This window comes from Leopardus geoffroyi, chromosome E1 (assembly GCF_018350155.1).
Source record: "Leopardus geoffroyi isolate Oge1 chromosome E1, O.geoffroyi_Oge1_pat1.0, whole genome shotgun sequence".
Classification (NCBI taxonomy): domain Eukaryota; kingdom Metazoa; phylum Chordata; class Mammalia; order Carnivora; family Felidae; genus Leopardus; species Leopardus geoffroyi.
Window position 1 is genome coordinate 56795540 of NC_059330.1, and position 19902 is coordinate 56815441.

Sequence of the window (19902 nt, forward strand, 5' to 3'; positions counted from 1 at the left end):
GGGGCCCCTCTACTTATTTTTAATTGATTTCTAATTTGCAATTTCCTGATGGCCTAGGATGTGGGGACATCTTTTCGTATGTTTACTCCCCATCTGTGATCGTCTCTGTGACGGGTCTCTTCAGGTCTCCTGCCCAGTTTGCAATCAGTTCTTTGTTTCTTACTGTTGGGTTTTAAGAATTCTTTGTACAGGAGCCTACTTCCGAATGCTCTCAAGCTTTGAACTCAGGCGGGGTGGGGCGGGCAGAGGGTGTGGGGCGCTGGCCAGCGGGAAGGGGGGAAGGGGACCCTGGGAAGAGCCTGCAGGCCAGATGTGGGACCAGATGCCGGGGTGGGGGAGGCTGTGAGTTCTATGGCCCTTCCCCCCTGGACCGGTGCCCGGCCCCCCTCCTCAGCACCCACTGGACAAGGGAGGAAGTAACAGGCCCAGGCCGGCCTCTCCACCACCCCCGTAAGGTGACGTCATCCTCCCGCTGACAGGTGAGGAAACCAGTCTCCGATGACGCCCCTCCCCAGCCTTTGGAATCACCGAGGGAGCGTCTGCCACCCCCACATCCAGGCTGCATCCAGACCAGTGAAACCCAGTCTCTGAGCAGGGCCTGGCATCCGAAGTTTGAAAAAGCTCCCCTCCGGGTGTTTGTACCGAGCATCTGATGTGAACCCCTGGGCTGACATCCAGACGGGGTAGCTCCTCTCTGCAGCCCCACCTCCCGGCTCTGCTCCCAGAGGGTCGATGCGGTCGAGGACCTACCCTCAGGAGGCCTCCCTTGCCCTGCCCCTCCCTCCCGTCTCCACAGCCCAGGGTCTGTGGGGGTGCGGCCAATGAACCTGGGAAGGAAGAAGGAGGAGGCTGGGGCCAGCCTAGAGCAAAGAAGGCACACAGGCCCCAGCTGACTCCAAGACTTGAGTCCCAAGTTCGAGGGCAGGAGAGAACCCTGGGAGGCTGTTGACAAGCACCCCTCCCCAGGGCTGGGGAGGCCGGAGGGCAGCGGAGGGGGCAGGGGTCTCTGCAGAGGCCTGGGTGCCATTGCCAGTTTGGTTTCTTGCAGCCGGAACCCGGTGGGCTCAGCTTCTCTGCGTCCCGGCACCGCAGCTGACCGCTTTCCCTTTGCGATGCCAGGGGCCCCTCAGAACCCCAACCTGTGGCTGTGGGACCCCACCCAACTCTGTGCTTCTGGCTCCTCCCGCACCAAGTACGGGAAATAGGACACCCAGGGGGGTTGAGGAGGAAACAAGGTCGGGCAGGTCTGGGCCCGGGTACGAGGAGGGAGGTGGAACAGGAATGGGCAGTAGGGGGGCTTCTGGGCTTGAGGCTTGTGCTCCAGGATCAAGGGGCTCATCGCCCCTTCCTGGCAGCTGAGGGCCCTGAGGCTCCCGACCGCCACTGCTGCCCACAAGCGACGCCACATATTCCGACCTCAAGCCTGGAGGGTCTTCTCCAGGCCACAGCTGCTGGGGGGGGGGGGGGGGGGGGAGGAGCTGTGCTTGGGTAGAACGAGATGGAGAGCATTGTGGGTTGAATTGTGTCCCCCAGAAGGTATGTCAAAGTCCGAACCTCCAGCACCTGCCGATGCGATCTCATTTGGAGAGAGAGCCTTTGCACGCATGATAAAGTTGAAGCCCTACTGCATGGGGGTGGGCCCAGAGTCCAACGACTGGGGTCCTGAAACAGGAGGGACAAGGGGCGCCTGGGGGGCTCAGTCGGTTGAGTGTCCGGCTTCGGCTCAGGTCGTGATCTCGCGGTTCGTGGGTCCGAGCCCCGCCTCGGGCTCTGTGCTGACAGCTCGGAGCCTGGAGCCCGCTTTGGATCCCGTGTCTCCCTCTCTCTCTGCCCCCCCCCCCCCCCACTCTCTCTCTCTCTGAAAAATAAATAAATCAACATTAAACCGTGAAAATAAAAATAACAGGGGCAATTGGACCCAGACACACACGGGAAAAGGCCAAGTGCAGACAGAGGCAGCCACAAACAAAGCCATGCCAAAGATTGTCGCCAGCCCCCGAGGCTGTAAGAGGCCAGGAAGTCGCCTCTCCTCCAGCCTCCCGAGGGAGCCTCAGACCTTGGGCCTCCATAATGGAGAGAATAAATTTCTGGTTTTTCCTTTTTTTTTTTTTTTTTACTTGTTTTTCCTTTTTCTTTTCTTTCTTTTTTTGTGTTTAGTTTTTTTTTACGTTTATTTTGAGAGAGAGCGTTTGAGAGACAGTGCGCAAGCAGGGGAGGGGCAGAGAGAGAGAGAGGGAGAGAGAGAGGATCTCAAGCAGGCTCCGCACTGTCAGCGCAGAGCCTGATGGGGGGCTCAAACTCACGAACCGCGAGATCATGGCCTGAGTCGAAGTCGTCGCTGAACCTAAGACTGAGCCGCCCAGGTGCCCCAAATTTCTGTTGTTTTAAGCCACCCAGTTTGTGATCTTTTTTTTTTTTTTATAGTGGTCACAGGAACCCATACAGAACAGGTCAGATTTCTGCTGCCTTTAAGGATGGATAATCACAGCAGAGGGAGGTCACCACCAGCCCAGAGGCTTGAGCTGAGTGTCCCCAGGGTCATGAGCCAAATGGCCCCTGGCCAGACGGTTGGCCCCAGCACAGAGCCCAGCCCATCTTTTCTCTGGAGGGCAGGACGGTGGTTGCTCTGTAAAAGTTCCAAAGGAAAAAGAAGGTTGGCCCCAGGGATGCTGGCCGACTGTGGTCCACACCGCTGTCCCCTCCAGACACACACAAACACCCAAAACTGGGGGCCCGGGGCCTCTGGGGGCAGCACCCAGGTACTTGGAGCAGGAGGGGGACGTGCCTGGAGCCCGACTTCCCAGCTTGAGTCTGGGACCGCAACCCTCCAGCTGATTGAGCCTTAGATGGCCTCCCTCTGAATCTCTGCTAAAAATAGCCCAGCCCCGGCTTCTGCACATATTTGGATATCGGGCTCCAGAGACTCATGATGCCGGAGGGATAGCGAGGCAGATTCTTCCCGTGTTGGGTGTGAAGCCAGAACAGAGGCCATTTGCTTTCCTGGTCAACTCCCAGCTACCCCCGCCGGCCCTGGCCGCCCAGGCTTGACCCTTTCCTTGCGGACTCTTTGTCGGGGGGACCCCAGGGCTGGCGGGGGCTTGGGCCTTTGGCTTTTGGAATTTCGGGCTGGGGCAAAGCTGCGAGGGCTCCGTGGGAAAACACGAGACACCCCCGGAGGCTCCGTACCCTCGCCCTAGTTCCCCCTTGTCCCTTAGAACCTTCACCTGGACACACGGGTTGTGGTGTTTCTTCTACTTCCTGGCGTTTTATAAAGCAAAGCTCTCCATGGGGCGCCTGGCTGGCTCAGTCGGTAGAGCGTGCGACTCTTGATCTCAGGGTTGTGAGTTCGAGCCCCACATTGGGTGTAGAGATTACTTAAAAATAAAATCTTTTTTTTTTAATTTTTTTTAACCTTTATTTATTTTTGAGACAGAGAGAGACAGAGCATGAATGGGGGAGGGGCAGAGAGAGAGGGAGACACAGAATTGGAAACAGGCTCCAGGCTCCGAGCCATCAGCCCAGAGCCCGACGCGGGGCTCGAACTCACGGACCGCGAGATCGTGACCTGGCTGAAGTCGGACGCTTAACCGACTGAGCCACCCAGGCGCCCCTCTTTTTTTTTTTTAAAGAAGAAAAGCTGTCCAGTTATCTAGGGTGATATGGGGTTAAGTTGGTGACCTTCCAAAGGGGGGGTTTACATTTAAAGAGTGGCTTCTCTCATGGAGTAAACATGTGCTCCTGTGCATACACACACACACACACACACACACACACACACACTAACTTGGGCCTTGGAATCAGCCGGCCCTGGGCTCAAAGTCTGTCTTTGACACTTGTCACTGGCTGCAACCTTCAGCAGTCAACTTCTCTGAGCTTTAGCCTAACGTTTAGGTAAGTTCGGATGCAAAGTTGTTTTTTTTTTTTTAGTTTATTTAATTTTTTTTTTTTTTGAGAGAGAGAGCCGGGGAGAGGCAGAGGGAGAGGGAGAGAGAGGATCCCAAGCAGGCTCCACACTGTCAGCACAGAGCCTGATGCGGGGCTCGAACCCACAAACTGCGAGATCATAAACCGAGCTGAAATCAAGAGTCAGATGCTTAACCGACTGAGCCCCCCCGGGGGGCCGCTGGGTAAGTGCAGATAATACGTATTAGTATTGATTCTTATTACTGCCGTAATGAGTGGCCGCAAACTTAGTGGCATAAAACAACACTAATTTATTATGTTATTATTACCTATTATTTTTCAGTCAAAGTCCAAAATGGGTCTCATGGCTAAAATGAGGTGCCTGCAGGGTCACGCTCCTTCCGGAGACTCTAGAGGAGAATCTGTGTCCCCTGCCTTTTCCACCTGCTGGGGCCACCTGTGTCCCTTGCCTCGTGGCCCCTTTCTTCATTTTCAGAGCTGGCGATGGCTGGTCGAGTCCTTCTCACATCTTATCACTCTGGCACCAGGTCTTGTGTCTCCTCCTTCTGCAAATAAGACCCCTGTGATCACACGGTACCCCCCAGATAATCCGGCACAATCTCCCTATTTTAAGGTCAGCTGATTAACAATTCAAATTCTGCAACTTGATTCTTCCTTACCACGTGTGCTAGTCAGGGCTCTCCAGAGAAACAGGAGTGTAGACATATATAGACATCTACATAAGTATAAAGAGAAAGAGATTTATTTCAAGAAGCTGGCGTACGTGATTATGGAGAGTGACTAGTACGAAAATCTGAAGAGTGGGCTATCAGGCTGGAGACCCGGGGAAGAGCTGACCGTGTAGCTCAAGTCTGAAGAACATCTTCTGGCAGAATGTTCTCTGTCTCAGGGGAGATCAGTCTTTTGTTCTACTCAGGCCTTCAACTGATAGGACGAGGCCCCCCCACACCCTGGAGAGCAATCTGCTTTATTCAAAGTCTACCTATTTAAATGTTAATCTCATCCAATCTCATCTCATCTATGTTAATTCTCTCATAGAATCATCCAGAATCACGTTTGACCACATATCTGGGCACTGTGGCCCAGCAAACTTGACACACAAAATGAACCATCACATGATCTAATCTAACATATTCATAGGTTCCGGGGATTGGGACACGGACATCTTTGGGGAACCATTATTCTGGTGGCCACAACCACCTCTGTATTAGTTAGGGTTTTCTAAAGAAACAGAACCAATAAAATGGAATATATATGTACATGATTTATTATTAGGAAGTGGCTGATGTGATTAAGGAGACTGCCAGGTTGGGCCAATGGTTTTAAGCGTTTATCTGAGTCCAAAGTCCTAAGAACCAGGTGAGTGTAAATTTCAGTCCCAAAGCCAGCAGACTTGAGACCCAAGAAGAGGCAATGTTTCAGTTCAGGTCTGAAGATGGAAAAAGACCCATGTCCCAGCTCAAGGCAGTCAGGAGGGAGGAGACCCCCCCCCACCCCTTACTCATAATAGGGTCAGCCTTTTTGTTCTTTTCCGGTCTTCAACTGATTGGACACGGCCCACCTACACTGGGCAGGGTAGGGGGGGCATTTGCTTTACTCACTTTACCAATTCAAATGCCAACCGCATCCAAAAACACCCTCGCAGGCATACTCGGAATAATGTTTGACCAACAACCTGGGCACCCCGTGGCCCCATCAACTTGACATATAAAATTAACCATCATACCTCCTGCAGGGAAGTTTTGAATCCTATCACATACCAGGGTCCTGGGGCTGGCTAGCTCCCACTGGCCTGCAGAGGTGCTTGTTAAATTTTCAGGAATTTTACAAGCCAGTTGCTAAGTTGTTGGTATCTCGAAACTGGCCGTGGTGGGAGTACCTATACTGTGCAAATTGGCACGCGTTACAAATCAGGGCTTTTATGTGTCATTCGCATTTTCTTTTCCAGAGAGTGGGTCTATCCCCCACGCAAGGTGGCCCAGCCACTGTTCCATAAGTAGTGATTCTCTTCCCTTTCCCCCTTCGGCCAAAGCCACAAACCATCCCTACCTGATGAAGCAGCTTCTTTGTAGGCAAAGTCTCACCCTGGTGGAGGGCCCCCCCGCCAAGCCTTCTCCGCTTTCTTTCCCACTGCGGTCTGGAGGTCCTGGCGACATGGCCTGCTCTCTCTCCCACCCCAGGCCCAGGCGAGCCTGGTCAGGGCTGACCCAGGCCACTCCTCAGAGCCCCACTCATCCAAGGGTTCGATGGGCAACGTGACGCTGTGGGCCGAGTGGGGCCCTGCTTCCCCCTAGCCATGCTCAAGAAAATAACTAGCAATAATCAATGAATAAACTGTGTTTATGGAGAGCGGTTTACCACAAAAAGCCTCAGGGTACATTGCACTCAAACATAATTAAAAGTGGCGTCTTTTAAACATTGATTTGAAACAAACAAACAAACAAAGTTGGCTCTATTGCCCAGTGCGGGTACCCCCACACCTCCCTCTGATCCTGGCTTTGTGGATGGGCCTGGAAAGGTGGGAGCGAGGGTCCTCATCATGGGGACAAGTGTGCAGCAGGGAAGCCTGGGAAGCGTCTAGGGGCGTGGAGCCCCAGTGATCAGAGTTGGTCTTCAGTTCTGAGAGGGCTGGTGCCCTGTGGCCACCAGTGGGGATGGAACCAGATGCCCTAGAAACAGGTGCCCACCCTCCATGAAGGGGCGGGACAAAGCCCCAGGGGCCAAGCTCAGACCACTTGGCCCCTGTGTGCCAGTTGATTACAAAGGGAGGTTTCCCTATTTCCTTTTCTCAGTGAGCTGGGCTCCTTCCCTAGGCCGTAGTGGTCCGGACGCACTCCTTGATTCAGCAAGTGTTTATGGAGAAGTTACTACGTGTCAAGCACTGTTCTGGGAATACAGCTATACACAAACGAAGGCGCCCCTGTCATGGAACTTATATCGTGTCTGGTAGAACACAGACAACAAACTAATACTTAACATCTGCTATAGAGAAAATCTCTAGCAAGGAGGAGAGGGAGAATGGGCGATGGGAAGGTGGTTAGAGGTTTATAAGAAGACCTCTCACTGAGACGACATTTGGGCAGGAAGCTCGAGGAAGTGAGCCAAAAGGAAGAGCATCCTGGGTGGAAGGATCAGCCTGTGCAAAGGCCCTGAGGCAGTTGCGAGGTGGAGGAAAAAGACTTGCATGGGTGCAGCAGAGCCAGAGAGAAGGAGAGTAGTGATCAGAGTCCATTCTCTCTACAAAGAATCCTAAACTCCAGCCCTGTGCTGGCCTTGGACTAGACCTTTGAGTGGTTGATCCCCAAATGGAGAGGCATTTAAATGGCAGGGAGAAATGCTTTAATGGAACCCTGACCTGCCAGGGCTTCTGATGATCAGTCAGGTTGGGGACTGCACCCTAAGAGCCTGGGCATCCCAGGCTTGAACAAGGACAGGTGGAGCCTGGAGAACCCGTCCCTCTACATCCCCCAACCTCTCAAGAGGCCCCCAAGGTCGGTCTGGGAGGCAGCTTCCCCCAGGGACTGCCTCCCACTCAGCTTTCCATCTCTCTCCAACCCGGTCTTCTGCTCACTTCCTGGTGACATCAGCCTTATTCTTTTCCTGTTGAGACCCCCTTGGGAAAACCCGCCACATGAGGCTATGAGTCACTCTCGATAATGATTTCATCCTTCCCCTTCTCTTGGGGGAAAGGATGGAACTAACAGGAGACATCAGGGTACCAGAGCCCCTCCCAGAGTTCAGCCTGAGAACGTGGACCGTCGGCAGCTGCCCTGCTCGCTTTTTCTCTATATTTCTCTAAAGTCAGGAGACGCTTATCCCTCTGAGTCCCAAGTAAAGCTCATGAAAGCTGTGTTAGGACGACAGAGGACCCCAGATTTCTGCCAGGAGTGGGAGAAATAGGAAGAAGGATTAGAAGGGTGTCCACGCCTGTTAGAGTGGTCACTTGACTGTCCCCAAAGGGTGCTGTGCTGAGAGCTGAGGACCCAACCTCTCTGCTTCCCCCTCATCAGTAAGCACACTTCTGGGCCCAGGACACTGCTGTCGTTCTAAGAATCCTACCTCTTGGGAGAAGGCGGGTAACATCTCATTGGGAGGTCATGTGGCACTGGACAGGAAATAAAGGAAAAGCAAAATCTTTTTGTCCAGGTTCTTAGCCTCGTGGTGTCCTGAAATTTCAATTACCTTTTGATAAAAGAAACAAAGTTTGCTCTGACCCAGAAAGTAGCAAGGGTCATATCTAATTTTGGAAGCTTCCAAACAGCTGGCTTGGCCTTGTTTCCATTCATCCTACCACCCATCCATCCATCCATCCATCTTTCCATCCAACCAGCCATCCATCCATCCTTCCATCCAACCAGCCATCCATCCTTCCATCCATCCATCCATCCATCCATCCATCCATCCATCCATCCTTCCATCCAACCATCCTTCCATCCAACCAGCCATCCATCCATCCTTTCATCCAACCAGCCAGCCATCCATCCTTCCATCCAACCAGCCATCCATCCTTCCATCCGTCCATCCATCCATCCTTCCATCCAACCATCCTTCCATCCAACCAGCCATCCATCCATCCTTTCATCCAACCAGCCAGCCATCCATCCTTCCATCCAACCAGCCATCCATCCTTCCATCCGTCCATCCATCCATCCTTCCATCCAACCATCCTTCCATCCAACCAGCCATCCATCCATCCTTTCATCCAACCAGCCAGCCATCCATCCTTCCATCCAACCAGCCATCCATCCTTCCATCCATCCATCCATCCATCCATCCATCCTTCCATCCTTCCTTCCTTCCTTCCACCCGTCCTTCCTTCTGTCCTTCCTTCCTTCCATCCTTTCATCCACCCACCCATCCATCCATCCATCCATCCTTCCATCCAACCAGCCATCCATCCTTCCATCTGTCCATCCATCCATCCATCCATCCATCCATCCTTCCTTCCATCCAACCAGCCATCCATCCTTCCATCCAACCATCCATCCATCCATCCATCCTTCCATCCAACCAGCCATCCATCCTTCCATCCTTCCTTCCTTCCTTCCACCCGTCCTTCCTTCTGTCCTTCCTTCCTTCCATCCACCCGTCTTTTCTTCTGTCCTTCCATCCATCCTTCCATTAATTAAAAACCAATGGCTGCGTGCACAACCAGAGCCAAGCACTGTGAGTTAAGCCCTCAAGACGTAGCTTTGTCCCCTCTGTCTCTGGAGAAGGAAGGCTACTTGAATGTTTAATGCTCCAGCAGAATTACAATTATGAAAAGCACACACTGCAATTCAGGTTTAGGCTGAAAGTATTAATTTCCTGGTTTTAATTATTCAATAGAAATTAATGAAAATGCGAGAGGAACCTCAAAGGAGCCTCTAACCAGTGGGGGTGGGCATAGGCAGAGGAAAGTTGCCAAAGTGGAGTCTGGGGAAGTGGGGTCAACTCAAAGGCCGAGGGTCCCAGCACCTATCCCCAGCCCAGCCAGGCTAAGAGCTTCCCAAGGGCGATGACCCTCCAGCACCAACCCAAGACTTAGAGTTTGCACTTTCACTTGGGTGTGGGGGTGGGGTGGGGTGGGGAATGCACTGTCTCCACCTGTGCCCATCACTGTGCCAGATCCAGATGCTGGGGAGATGAAGAGGACCCAATCCTGCCCTCAGGGAGCTCACAGACCATGACAGGGACAGATGAGTGGCTTTCCCACCCCACCATAAGAGCTCCAGCCCCGGTGTGATGGGAGCACAGGGCAGGGTGGCTCAGCTGGTCAGGGGCAGTGCTGGGAGTGGGGAAAGGAAAGTCTTCCCCCAGGGGGAGACTCCTGGCAGAATTCCAGGATCTCTCCCTCTTGGGCGAACTCAGAAAAACCCCCTTTGAACAAAGGCACCACTCTTAGGTCTGGCAGCATGTGTCATCTGTCTTCCCTGGAAAAGAATTCGAACTCAGAGTCCACACCAAAGGGCAAGGGGAGTATTTTTTGAGTCCAGAAGACCGAATTATTGAGGGGTGGGCAGCTCGAGGGCTGGGGGCACGCAGAGAGTAGCTTCTCGGGAAGGATGTGCAGATGGGTCCCCAGAGCTCTGGCCTTGGGAGCCCTGGCAAAGGAGTACCCACACCCAAGCTTACCTCCAGGCATACAGCTGCCAGTCTTTGAATGGGCCACGAGAACCTTGGATGATGAGCATCTCCATGGGGACCACGTGGGGATAAAGATGGGGGCTTCGCCATTCTTGTGTGACCTCTGAGAGGGCAGAGGGCACAAAAAGTGACCAACTCCAAACTTCTTGCCACGCCCAGAAGCAGGGTTTGGAGTAAGCTTTAATTTGATTTAGCAAAACGTTATCTTTGTCAAGAGAATGAGAAGACAAGTCATAGACTAGGAGAAAATATTTGCAAATGGCACATCTGATATAGGACTGTGACCCACAGGGCGCCTGAGTGGCTCAGTCGGTTGAGCGTCTGACTTCGGTTCAGGTCATGATCTTGGGGTTCATGGGTTCAAGCCCCACACCGGGCTCCGTGCTGACAGCTCGGAGCCTGGAACCTGCTTCGCATTCTGTGTCTCCCTGTCTCTCTGCCCCTCCCCCCAACTCACACTCTGTCTCTTTCTCTCTCAAAAATAAATAACCACTAAATTTTTTTTAAAAAAAGGACTGTAATCCAAAATATGCAAAGAACCCTTAAAACTCAACAACAAGAATATGAACAACCCTACCAACTGGCTCCCACAGATCTTCCTCGTTGTCCTTTGCTCTCTGCTGTGATCATAAGTAGCAGTTCCTTGATCACAGGCCATTAGATTTCAAGATCTCCTTTTGAAATTTTGGTGTTTGTTTGTTTGTTTTAATCAGGGTTTTTGGTTGCAAATAACGGATGTTGCCCTGGAATTACCACTACAGCTGCCCATCTCTGGTCTTGCTTCTCCCAGAGAAGGAGATCTCTTCTCTGATTGGTGGAGGTGAAGGGGAGTCTCTTCCCTGATTGGTGGAGCCGCAGGGGCGTCTCTTCTCTGATTGGTGGAACTGCATCAGGTGTGTGAGTTCCAGCTACAAGGATGTCTGAGAAATCGACCAGGGCGTTGCCCATGCCTGCCAAGCTAGGATGTTCCCAGACTAAGGAAGGGCTCAGATGCTGGGCAGAGGGACACAATGACAGATGTCTACAACACTTAACATAGAAACTTTGGAAAATCTAGACCGGTACAGACAAGCAAGTAAAAAACCACCTACTCTACTGTTCCCTCTACTGTTAGTTTTAGCATATTTTCTCCCGCGTATTCTGTGCAGATACGGATCTGTTTCCACAGCCGATATCATCCCATCTCTGTGGTTTTGTTTCTTGTCCTTTTTCCTGAAGGGTAGCACCGTATGGTACCCCAAAATATGCCACTTGGCGTCAGGATTATTTTGAGCTGAAGGCGACTGAGAAGCAGGCACAAGAAAAATTCTCTGCTCTCTCCCTATTTGCCTAAACGCAGGATAAGCATTTGTAAAGGTGTTGCCCCCGCCCCACTACCAGAAAGGAAGACACATAGACCCTTCCCAGCCCAGAGAGGCACCAGAGGAGTCTGGCTAACAAACCCTGTGGAAGGCAGCCCCTATGTCTTCCATTGGCTTCCGCATATATTTGCGTCCCCCCAATTTACTGCCCTTAGAAGCTCAAAGCCCTTGGTCTTGTCACTTCCCTACAGCTTTGTTGTTGTTTTGTTAAAATGCTGTAGAAGCCAGAGTTCCAACCCCTTTGAGTTACTCCTCGCTGGGCGCTCCCGCATGTTAACCAACTCTGGGTTGTTCTCCTCTTGTGAATCGCATAGACCCCAGCTGGAGACCCTAGGAGGCTTTTCCTCCCTGCGTTCCTTAACAGCCTACCACAAGCATTTTACTTTGTCCTCAGAAAGCCTTGGTTAATGTTATTTTCACTAGCGGCATCATGTTCCATCCTTCAGGGAAGTACATGATCAAATTCCACCTACGGAGCACAGGCTGCAGCCCCAGCGAGCCATCTCCAGCCCCACCTTGTGGTAGGAGGGGAGGGTCTAAAGCCGGCCCTTCAGCTGGGAGATGACTTCCAAGAGCTTGTCCTGGCTCGAGAAGGAGGCCACGCACAAGGCATTGAGTGATGCAGACGGGTCAAGGGTGCTGGAGCAGAGAAACCTGAGCCCAGAGGGAGGAGAGGGCTCTGTGGGCCGTGCTGGGCAGAGCAGGTGGGATTTCAGCCGTGCCCGAATGTTAGGGGCCACCAGGTTCCCTGCAGGCCAAGGCTAAGGGACATGGGGGGAAGAAGCCGGGCTCTGAACAAGGGCAGACCTGAGCTTGAATCCTACCTTCTGTGAGTCTCTGTGTCCCAGTTGGAAACGTAGGTATTTCCACAGCACTCGTGTCCTGGGGCTGTTGAGTGGACACCAGTGTCTTCCTGGTGACCCAGTATCTTAGCCTTGTTTCTATGGTAACAGCATCCCTATTTTCCTCGGGAAGTCACCTGTCTCCCTTGCTGGGCCTTTTTGGGGACATATGACCCAAAGCAAATCAAAAGCTCCTGCCTCTCCCCTCCCAGGACACCCACCATGATCTGCAGTCACCGGCCCAGGAAGCTGGCCTTCCCTAATTTTTGCGCCCTCTTCCAACCTCACATCAACCACAGAGAGCCCAGGATGCACCTCTAACCCATCTCCTAGGACCCCCTGCGCCTGGCTAGGCAGCCGCTGTCCGGTGCCCCCGAGTGAGTCTTTTCCTTCTGTTTCATTAGGAAGTTTCCCGCCTGGGTTTCTGCCAAAACGAAAGTGATGGGCCTGCAGCAAACTGAACCCATAGTATTTGCCTGCTCGCGTGCGGTTCGTCTTCATTTCTTTCCACGTTATCTTCTACAAGAACGTATATAGCACTTATTAGATATACCAGTCACTCTGTAGATGGACTCATTGATGCAGAGAAAGACCTTGGGATGAGTGGCAAAGGCAACCGACCCAAAGCCCCAACCCTATCACTCTGTGTCCTGTCTAGCACGGCTCTGGGGTTATCTCTGCTTTTTGTCATCTTTGCGCTCATTGACAGCTCTGTAACTTGTAGAAAACTGGTAATGATGCAAATAGCCCTTGTTCACAAAAATGCATGTGCGCTGAGTTTGGCACAATGCAATGGCTTATTGCCCGTGGGCAGTTTGTACATTCATTTCAGTATTCCTGTCTGCGTACCTACCCTACGTTCCTTTTTTATTTTTTTAAATTCAAGTTAGTTAACATACAGCGTGGTCTTGGTTTCAGGCATAGAACCCAGGGATTCATCCCTTAGCATCCGAGACCCAGAGCTCATCCCAACAAGTGCCCTCCTGAATGCCCATCCCCCATTTAGCCCATCCCCCCACCCAACACCCAGCCAGCGGCCCTCAGGTTGTTCTCTGTATTTAAGATGTTCTTCTTTTTTTTTTTTTTAATGCGTATTTATTTATTTTGAGAGTGGGGAGGGCCAGAGAAAGGAGGAGAGAGAATCCCAAGCAGGCTCCACGCTGTCAGAGCGGAAGCCTGACGCGGGGCTCCATCCCCTGAAGCCGCGAGATCACGACCTGAGCCGAAATCAAGAGTCCGACACTTAATCGACTGAGCCAAACTGAGCCGCAGTTTGGAGGTGGGCACTGTTATCATCTGTCGTGTTATAGGGGAAGAAACTGAGGCACAGAGAGGCTAAGAGGCTTGCAGAAGGACACACAGCAGGGTGTCTGGATTTGGACCTAGGAATCTGATTCTGGATTGTGCCTCAAGAATACTTGAGCTCTGTTACTGATTAGCTAACCCCACAAAATAGGCCTGGTATTTACAGATGAGAAGCACAGAGTGGTTCTGTAACTTACCCCAGCACACGAGGCTGCTAACTGGATGATTGTACAACAGGACGGACAGCTGTCCCTAGTAGTGCTGGTGTGTGAGGGCACCGGTCGAATATTAATACAGATCATGGCTAACGTCTATGGGGTGCTTTCTAAGTGCCAGATCCTGAGCCCAAGTGCTATACCCAGATCAAGTCACTTACCCCTCCCAAAGGCCCTACAAGGCAGACAATTAAGAATATATTTTTAAAATTCATTTCATTTCATTTCATTTCATTTTATTTCAAGTAATCTCTGTACCCCCACGTGGGACTCAAACCCACGACCCCCAGATCAAGAGTCGCAGAGGCAGAGAATTTCATTATCCCATTTTACAGAGGGCGAGACTTGGAGGCACCCTGGGAGTAAATTGGTTCTCTCTTCATCTCTGGACTTATTCGGGGCTGAGCTTTGCATGCTGCGGCGCCTCCCCCAGGGCCCCCATCGGGGTCTGCCTTCAGATCTGCTGTGCGTGCCCCCCGGGCTCCCCCAAACCCCTAGCCCGGGCCTCTCCAGCCCCACCACAAAGACTCAGTCCCTGCACTTCCGAGAGGCTGGACACCGGACACAGACTGACCTCCACGGCCGATCTCTCCAGCTGGGCTGGGCTTTGGAGCCCCCCTGGCCTTGAAAATCTGCCAATTATCGCGGGGTGGGGGGCGGGAACCCAGTGTCCGGGGCCTCGGTGAGGGGAGGTGGCCGGTCAGGGATCGGAAGTGCCGCCAGCTCAATCTGTTTCCTAGGGACTCGTCAAGCTCAAGGGAAACGAGCCGAGTAGCTGCGGGGGCGGGGGACCCGGGGGCGAGCGGGGCAGCGGGGATCCTGGGTCGACTGCCGTGTGATGAGGTATTAACGAGAAAACGCCGGAGCAGTCGCTTCGTTTGCAAGGGAAATGACTTGACGGGGGCCCTTCATTTGCAATCTCTGGGCCCGGAGTTTTTGATTAGCTGCTGGGAAAAAGGTCCCTCCTGTTTTATGCATGAGGGGCTGTGTGCCGGGGGACGGGGGGGAGGCGCCAGGGGACCGCACCCGCCCCGGGCCTACTCCCACCCTTGCCCCGGGCCTACTCCCACCCTTGTCTCCTCTCCCTCCCAGGTCGGGCAGGAGCCTCCCCTTGGTGGTGGGAATGGAAAGTTCCCAAAGCGAGGCTTCCTCCTGCTTTAGCTGCAAAGTGTCAAATAGACCTCCATGCGGGGACTGGGTGGGGGTGGGGGGTGGAATTTAATGAACTCGTCGCGTGGGAAGGAGCCCGGCTGGGGGCAGGCGCTCCTCTCTGGTGCCAGCCACCCACCCGGTGACTTTGTGGAAGCCCCTCCCCCCACCCGCTCCTCCCTCCAGCCCCTTCCCTTCCCACAGCCCCTCCTGGTGCTACCTCTGACCCAGACCGCCACCGCCGCCCCCCTCTTTGGACACTAGGGACACACGTCTGCTGGGAAAGCCAGGGGGCGGGAGACTAAGCTTAGGTGTTTTTCAGAAATGCTCTCTGCAGCGCCTGGGTGGCTCGGTCGGTGGGTTGTGTACCTGCCTCTTGATTGTTGGCTAAAGTCATGATCTCTCCCGGTTGATGAGTTCGAGCCCCCAGCGGGGCTCTGTGCTGGCCTGCTTCCGATCCTCTGTCTCCCTCTCTCTCTCTCTCTCTCTCTCTCTCAAAAATAAATAAACATTAAAGAAATAATAGTAATAGGGGCATCTGGGTGGCTCAGGTCATGATCTCCCAGTTCAAGCCCTGCATTGGGCTCTGTGCTCACAGCTCGGAGCCTGGAGCCTGCTTCCGATTCCGTGTGTGTGTGTGTGTGTGTGTGTGCGCGCGCCCCTCCCCTGCTTGCACTGTGTATCTCTCTCAAAAATAAATGAACGGGGCGCCTGGGTGGCGCAGTCGGTTAAGCGTCCGACTTCAGCCAGGTCACGATCTCGCGGTCCGTGAGTTCGAGCCCCGCGTCAGGCTCTGGGCTGATGGCTCGGAGCCTGGAGCCTGTTTCCGATTCTGTGTCTCCCTCTCTCTCTGCCCCTCCCCCGTTCATGGTCTGTCTCTCTCTGTGTCAAAAATAAATAAACGTTGAAAAAAAAAATTAAAATAAATAAATAAATAAATGAACATTAAAGATTTTCAAAAATAATAATAATAACATTTTTTAAAGTGTTCTCTCCAACATTGTCGGAACACTCCTTTAAAAGTTGGACATTACTGGGGCGCCTGGGTGGCTCAGTCCGTGAAGCGTCCGACTTCGGCTCAGGTCATGATCTCGCACTCTGTGAGTTCGAGCCCCGCGATGGGCTCTGTGCTGGCAGCTCGGAGCCCGGAGCCTGCTTCGGATTCTGTGTCTCCTTCTCTCTGCCCCTCCCCCGTGTGTGCTCTCTCTCTGTCTCTCAAAAATGAGTAAATGTAAAAAAGAATTTTTTTTAAGTTGGACATTACTTTCTGGTCCTTTCCTTTCACATTACACTCTTTCCCCCCTCCTTGGGTTTTGCCCACCTTCTGTAACGCTGTATTTGCTGGCCCCCCCTGCCCTGCAAATGTGATTAAATGCTGCACGAAACCCTGCTCGGTGCTGCGAGGGCTGGAGGCCGCACTCCTGGCTGGGGCAGCCACACAGGGTTAGGTGGCCCGCAGGGGCCCGGCACGTGAGGCAGGACTGAGCCAGAATCCTGACCAACAAGAATGTGGCTGTGTCTCCGGACAATGGTTGTGGGGCGTGGCGCCCAGGATTCACCCTCCAAAATTGCTGAGGGTCACAACCGTGGCCTTGGGAGTGCCCAGGCTGGGGGGGGGGGTCACGTGAGTTCAGGGGCTTGGCTGCCCCTCAGGGCCATTGCCAAATGGCAGGGGGTGGGAATCCTGTCATTGTGTATAGGGCACCCTGCCGTGTGTGCCTTTCAGACCCTGCTTAAAGTCCAACTCTGCCACTTACCAGCTGGTGGTCTTACCCTCTGAGCCTCAGTTTCCTCACCAGATGATCGGAGATGATCGTCCCTACCTGAAACGGTTATTGAACCAGTAGAGATGATGCGCGAATGCATGCGACCGCCGTGGGCCTTCGATAGACAGCAGCTACTGCTCTGAAACTCATCAGATGGTGTTTCCTCCGGACCAGGTGGGGGATGGTGGGGAACAGCTCTGCCTTAGCCTCAGGATCCCTGCCCTGCCAGGCACCCACCCCTGCGGGGGAGCTCTTCTTCCCCCTCCAACCCTGAGGGAGGCTCTAATCGAGGTGAATTAATAACCTGGAAGAGAGGAAGGAGCCAGGTGCAGACCCACAGCTGTCCCGGGATTGGTCAGAGGGATCCCCAGGGACCCCTTTCAAGGGCACCGAGACCCCTGGAGGGAGCCCGGTCTTCACGATTTTCCTGGAACATAAATGTGGGTGGGGATTGAGGCTGCACGGCCTGGGTGTTCAGGAACATCTCCCCTGCTGCCTGGCGTGGACTTGACTGCTTTCTGAAGGCTGGGCTGTATCACCCAGTGGATGAGGGTCCTGCAGGGACCGGGGGGGGGGGGGGGGGGGGGGCGGGCGGCAGGCCCATTAGCGTCTGGACCTTGGAGTCAAAAGGGTGGAAAGTTGGAATTGCGATCCCACCTTTCTCTAGCCACATGGATTGGAGCAAGTTCCTTAATTTTTTAGTTTTATCTTTTACTTTTTTATTTTATTTTTTATTTTAGAAAGGGAGAGAGTGTGTGCGAGTGGGGGAGAGAGAATCCTTTTTTCTTTTTAATTTTTTTTTTTAGTTTATTTTTTATTTATTTTGAGAGAGAGAGAGAGAGAGAGCGAGAGAGGGCCAGAGAGAGAGAGGGAGGCACAGAATCCGAAGCAGGCTCCAGGCTCCGAGCTGTCAGCACAGAGCCCGACGCGGGGCTCGAACTCACAGACTGTGAGATCCTGACCTGAGCCGAAGTCAGATGCTTTAACTGACTGAGCCACCCGGGCGCCCCTCATCTATCATCTTCTTTTACCCAAATGAGCTCGTCTCATACTCCTTGTCCTGCAACCTTGCTATTTTTTACTTTAACGTTAAATCTCAGCGACTGCCCCATGTAAATACATCCGCAGCTTTTCCATCCTTCGTAAGAGCTGCGTATCCTGCCACGGTGTCCACGCGCCATAACTGATTTCACCATTTCCTTACCGATCTACATTAGCTCCCGACACTTCTGTCTCACAAGCAACAACGCCACAGATGCCTTTGTGAATCCGTGGGCCGGAGGTCAACGTTTAACTTTCAAAAAGTGAAAAGCGCGGTTCTTCCACCAATAGAAAGTGGTTATGTCCCTAAGGCTTCTTGAACTCATTAACGAAGGAACCAGCAGACGGATTCAAAGAGAATCCAAGAGCCTGGATACATACAGGCTCGGGGAGGAATCCGGAGCAAGACAGGGGCGTTAAGTACAAGGCCGGTGAATGTCCTCCGGGGTAATGGAACTGTAACCTTTGGGACTAGCTTTTCTACGGGAAAATCATTTGCATCTCTCCCAGACAAAATTCATTTGAATGGTTATTAGACAAGAATCATTTGCATAGTTAACAGGTTTTTGCAAGTTGCTATCTGCCCTTCAGAGCCGCCAAACACCCTAATTAATGGTAAAAAAAAAGTAGGTCACAGCAAGGTGCAAATGTCTATATAATCAGATGACCCTCGTGTGCAGGTGGCAGGCACATCGTGTCCCAGCGGGAACGGAAGGCCTGTTTCCCGGTTTCAGATTAGGTCTCTTAACGTAGGACAGCTGTGGGACACGCGGCCAGCAGACTGGCTGGGTCCAAGGGTGCACGCGTTTGTAGTTTCCATAGAGAGGGCCCGGAGGCCCCCTCGGAGCTCATACCGGTCAGGCTCCTCTGTGATCTCTCCGCTCCCTGAGATAATTGCACCCATCGGGATGCTGAGGGTTAAGTAAGGCCGCGTGGCCTCTGTTGTTTTGGGGAGGGGGGAGGAGGGGAGCAGAGGAGGGGGGTCCTCTGCCCCACCCCACCGCTGTCAGTCACTCCAGTGGGCCAATGGCGCCTCCCACCGCTGACTGTAGCTCACAGAGAAGTCACCACCACGCCTTCTAGTGACACCGGTGGCCTCTTACCCACGCCTCCCACTCTGGGAAACCTCTTCCAGACCCCCCCCCTGGGGATCGTGCTCGCCTGGCAGTTTTCCGTCCTTACTCGGTGTACCTCCTGGAACACGCCCGTGTCTCTGGCCTTTGGATGCCTCCTTCCCTGGGCCGCATGGAATTCTGGCGGTTCTAGCTCAGTGACACGGGCGTCGCCCTCCTGTGCTTCCAGGACGGTCCCAATAGTGTAGGCATCATCCCCTGGGCTCCTCGCGCCGGGCCGGGGGGGGGGGGGGGGGGTGATTCCCCGAGTCCCGGAAGATTGCTCCCTCCCCGGCTGCGTGTTCCGCGCCTGCGATCACACACCTTCCACACCGAGTTCCCTGTGCTGCTCTCTTCTGGCTCCCGCAGGGACAGGCTGGCTGGCTTCCCCAGTTCCTCTGGGGCGGGATCCTTCTCCTCTGTGTCCTCAGCTGAGCTGAACTGCAGCTTGACCCTACTTCTCGGGGGCCAGGAGGGGCGGTGGGGGCGGCTTCTGCAAGCGATGTGTGCTTCCGCAAGGGAAACTGTCTTCAAGTCTGGAGGGTGGCGGTGCGGGCCCTTAGCAGCGAGGTGTGGGCCTCTCTACCTTTTCCCAGAGCGCCACCGTCCCTGTCTGGTAAGTGTCTCCTCCATTTTATCAACTACCAGACGATCACACCAGCAGGAGCGCTCTCCCCCCCCCCCCCCGCTACGCCAGTTCACCGCGGGTAAAATTTTAACAAATGTTCTTCCCTGTGCCAAGATCTATCTGTGCTCCATCCATTACCACGACCAGGGTCCGCGTGGCCAACCGGATGGTGGATGACCCAGCCCCAAATTCCAACCTAGCGTGGGTGTTTGGGGACCACTTCTGGCACCCACTGTCACAGGTTGGGTTCTCCAGGAGGCAGACTTCTGAGTCAGAGGTGAGCATCGGAAGAGTAATCTGAGGTGCTCTTGGGATGTCCCTGATGTGATGTTCTTTGGAGGCGGGGCCTTCGGGAAGTAATTGGGTCATGCTCTCAAGCAGGGGATTGGCGCCCTCAGAAGAGGCCAGAGAGCTCACTCGCTTTCCGTGTCGT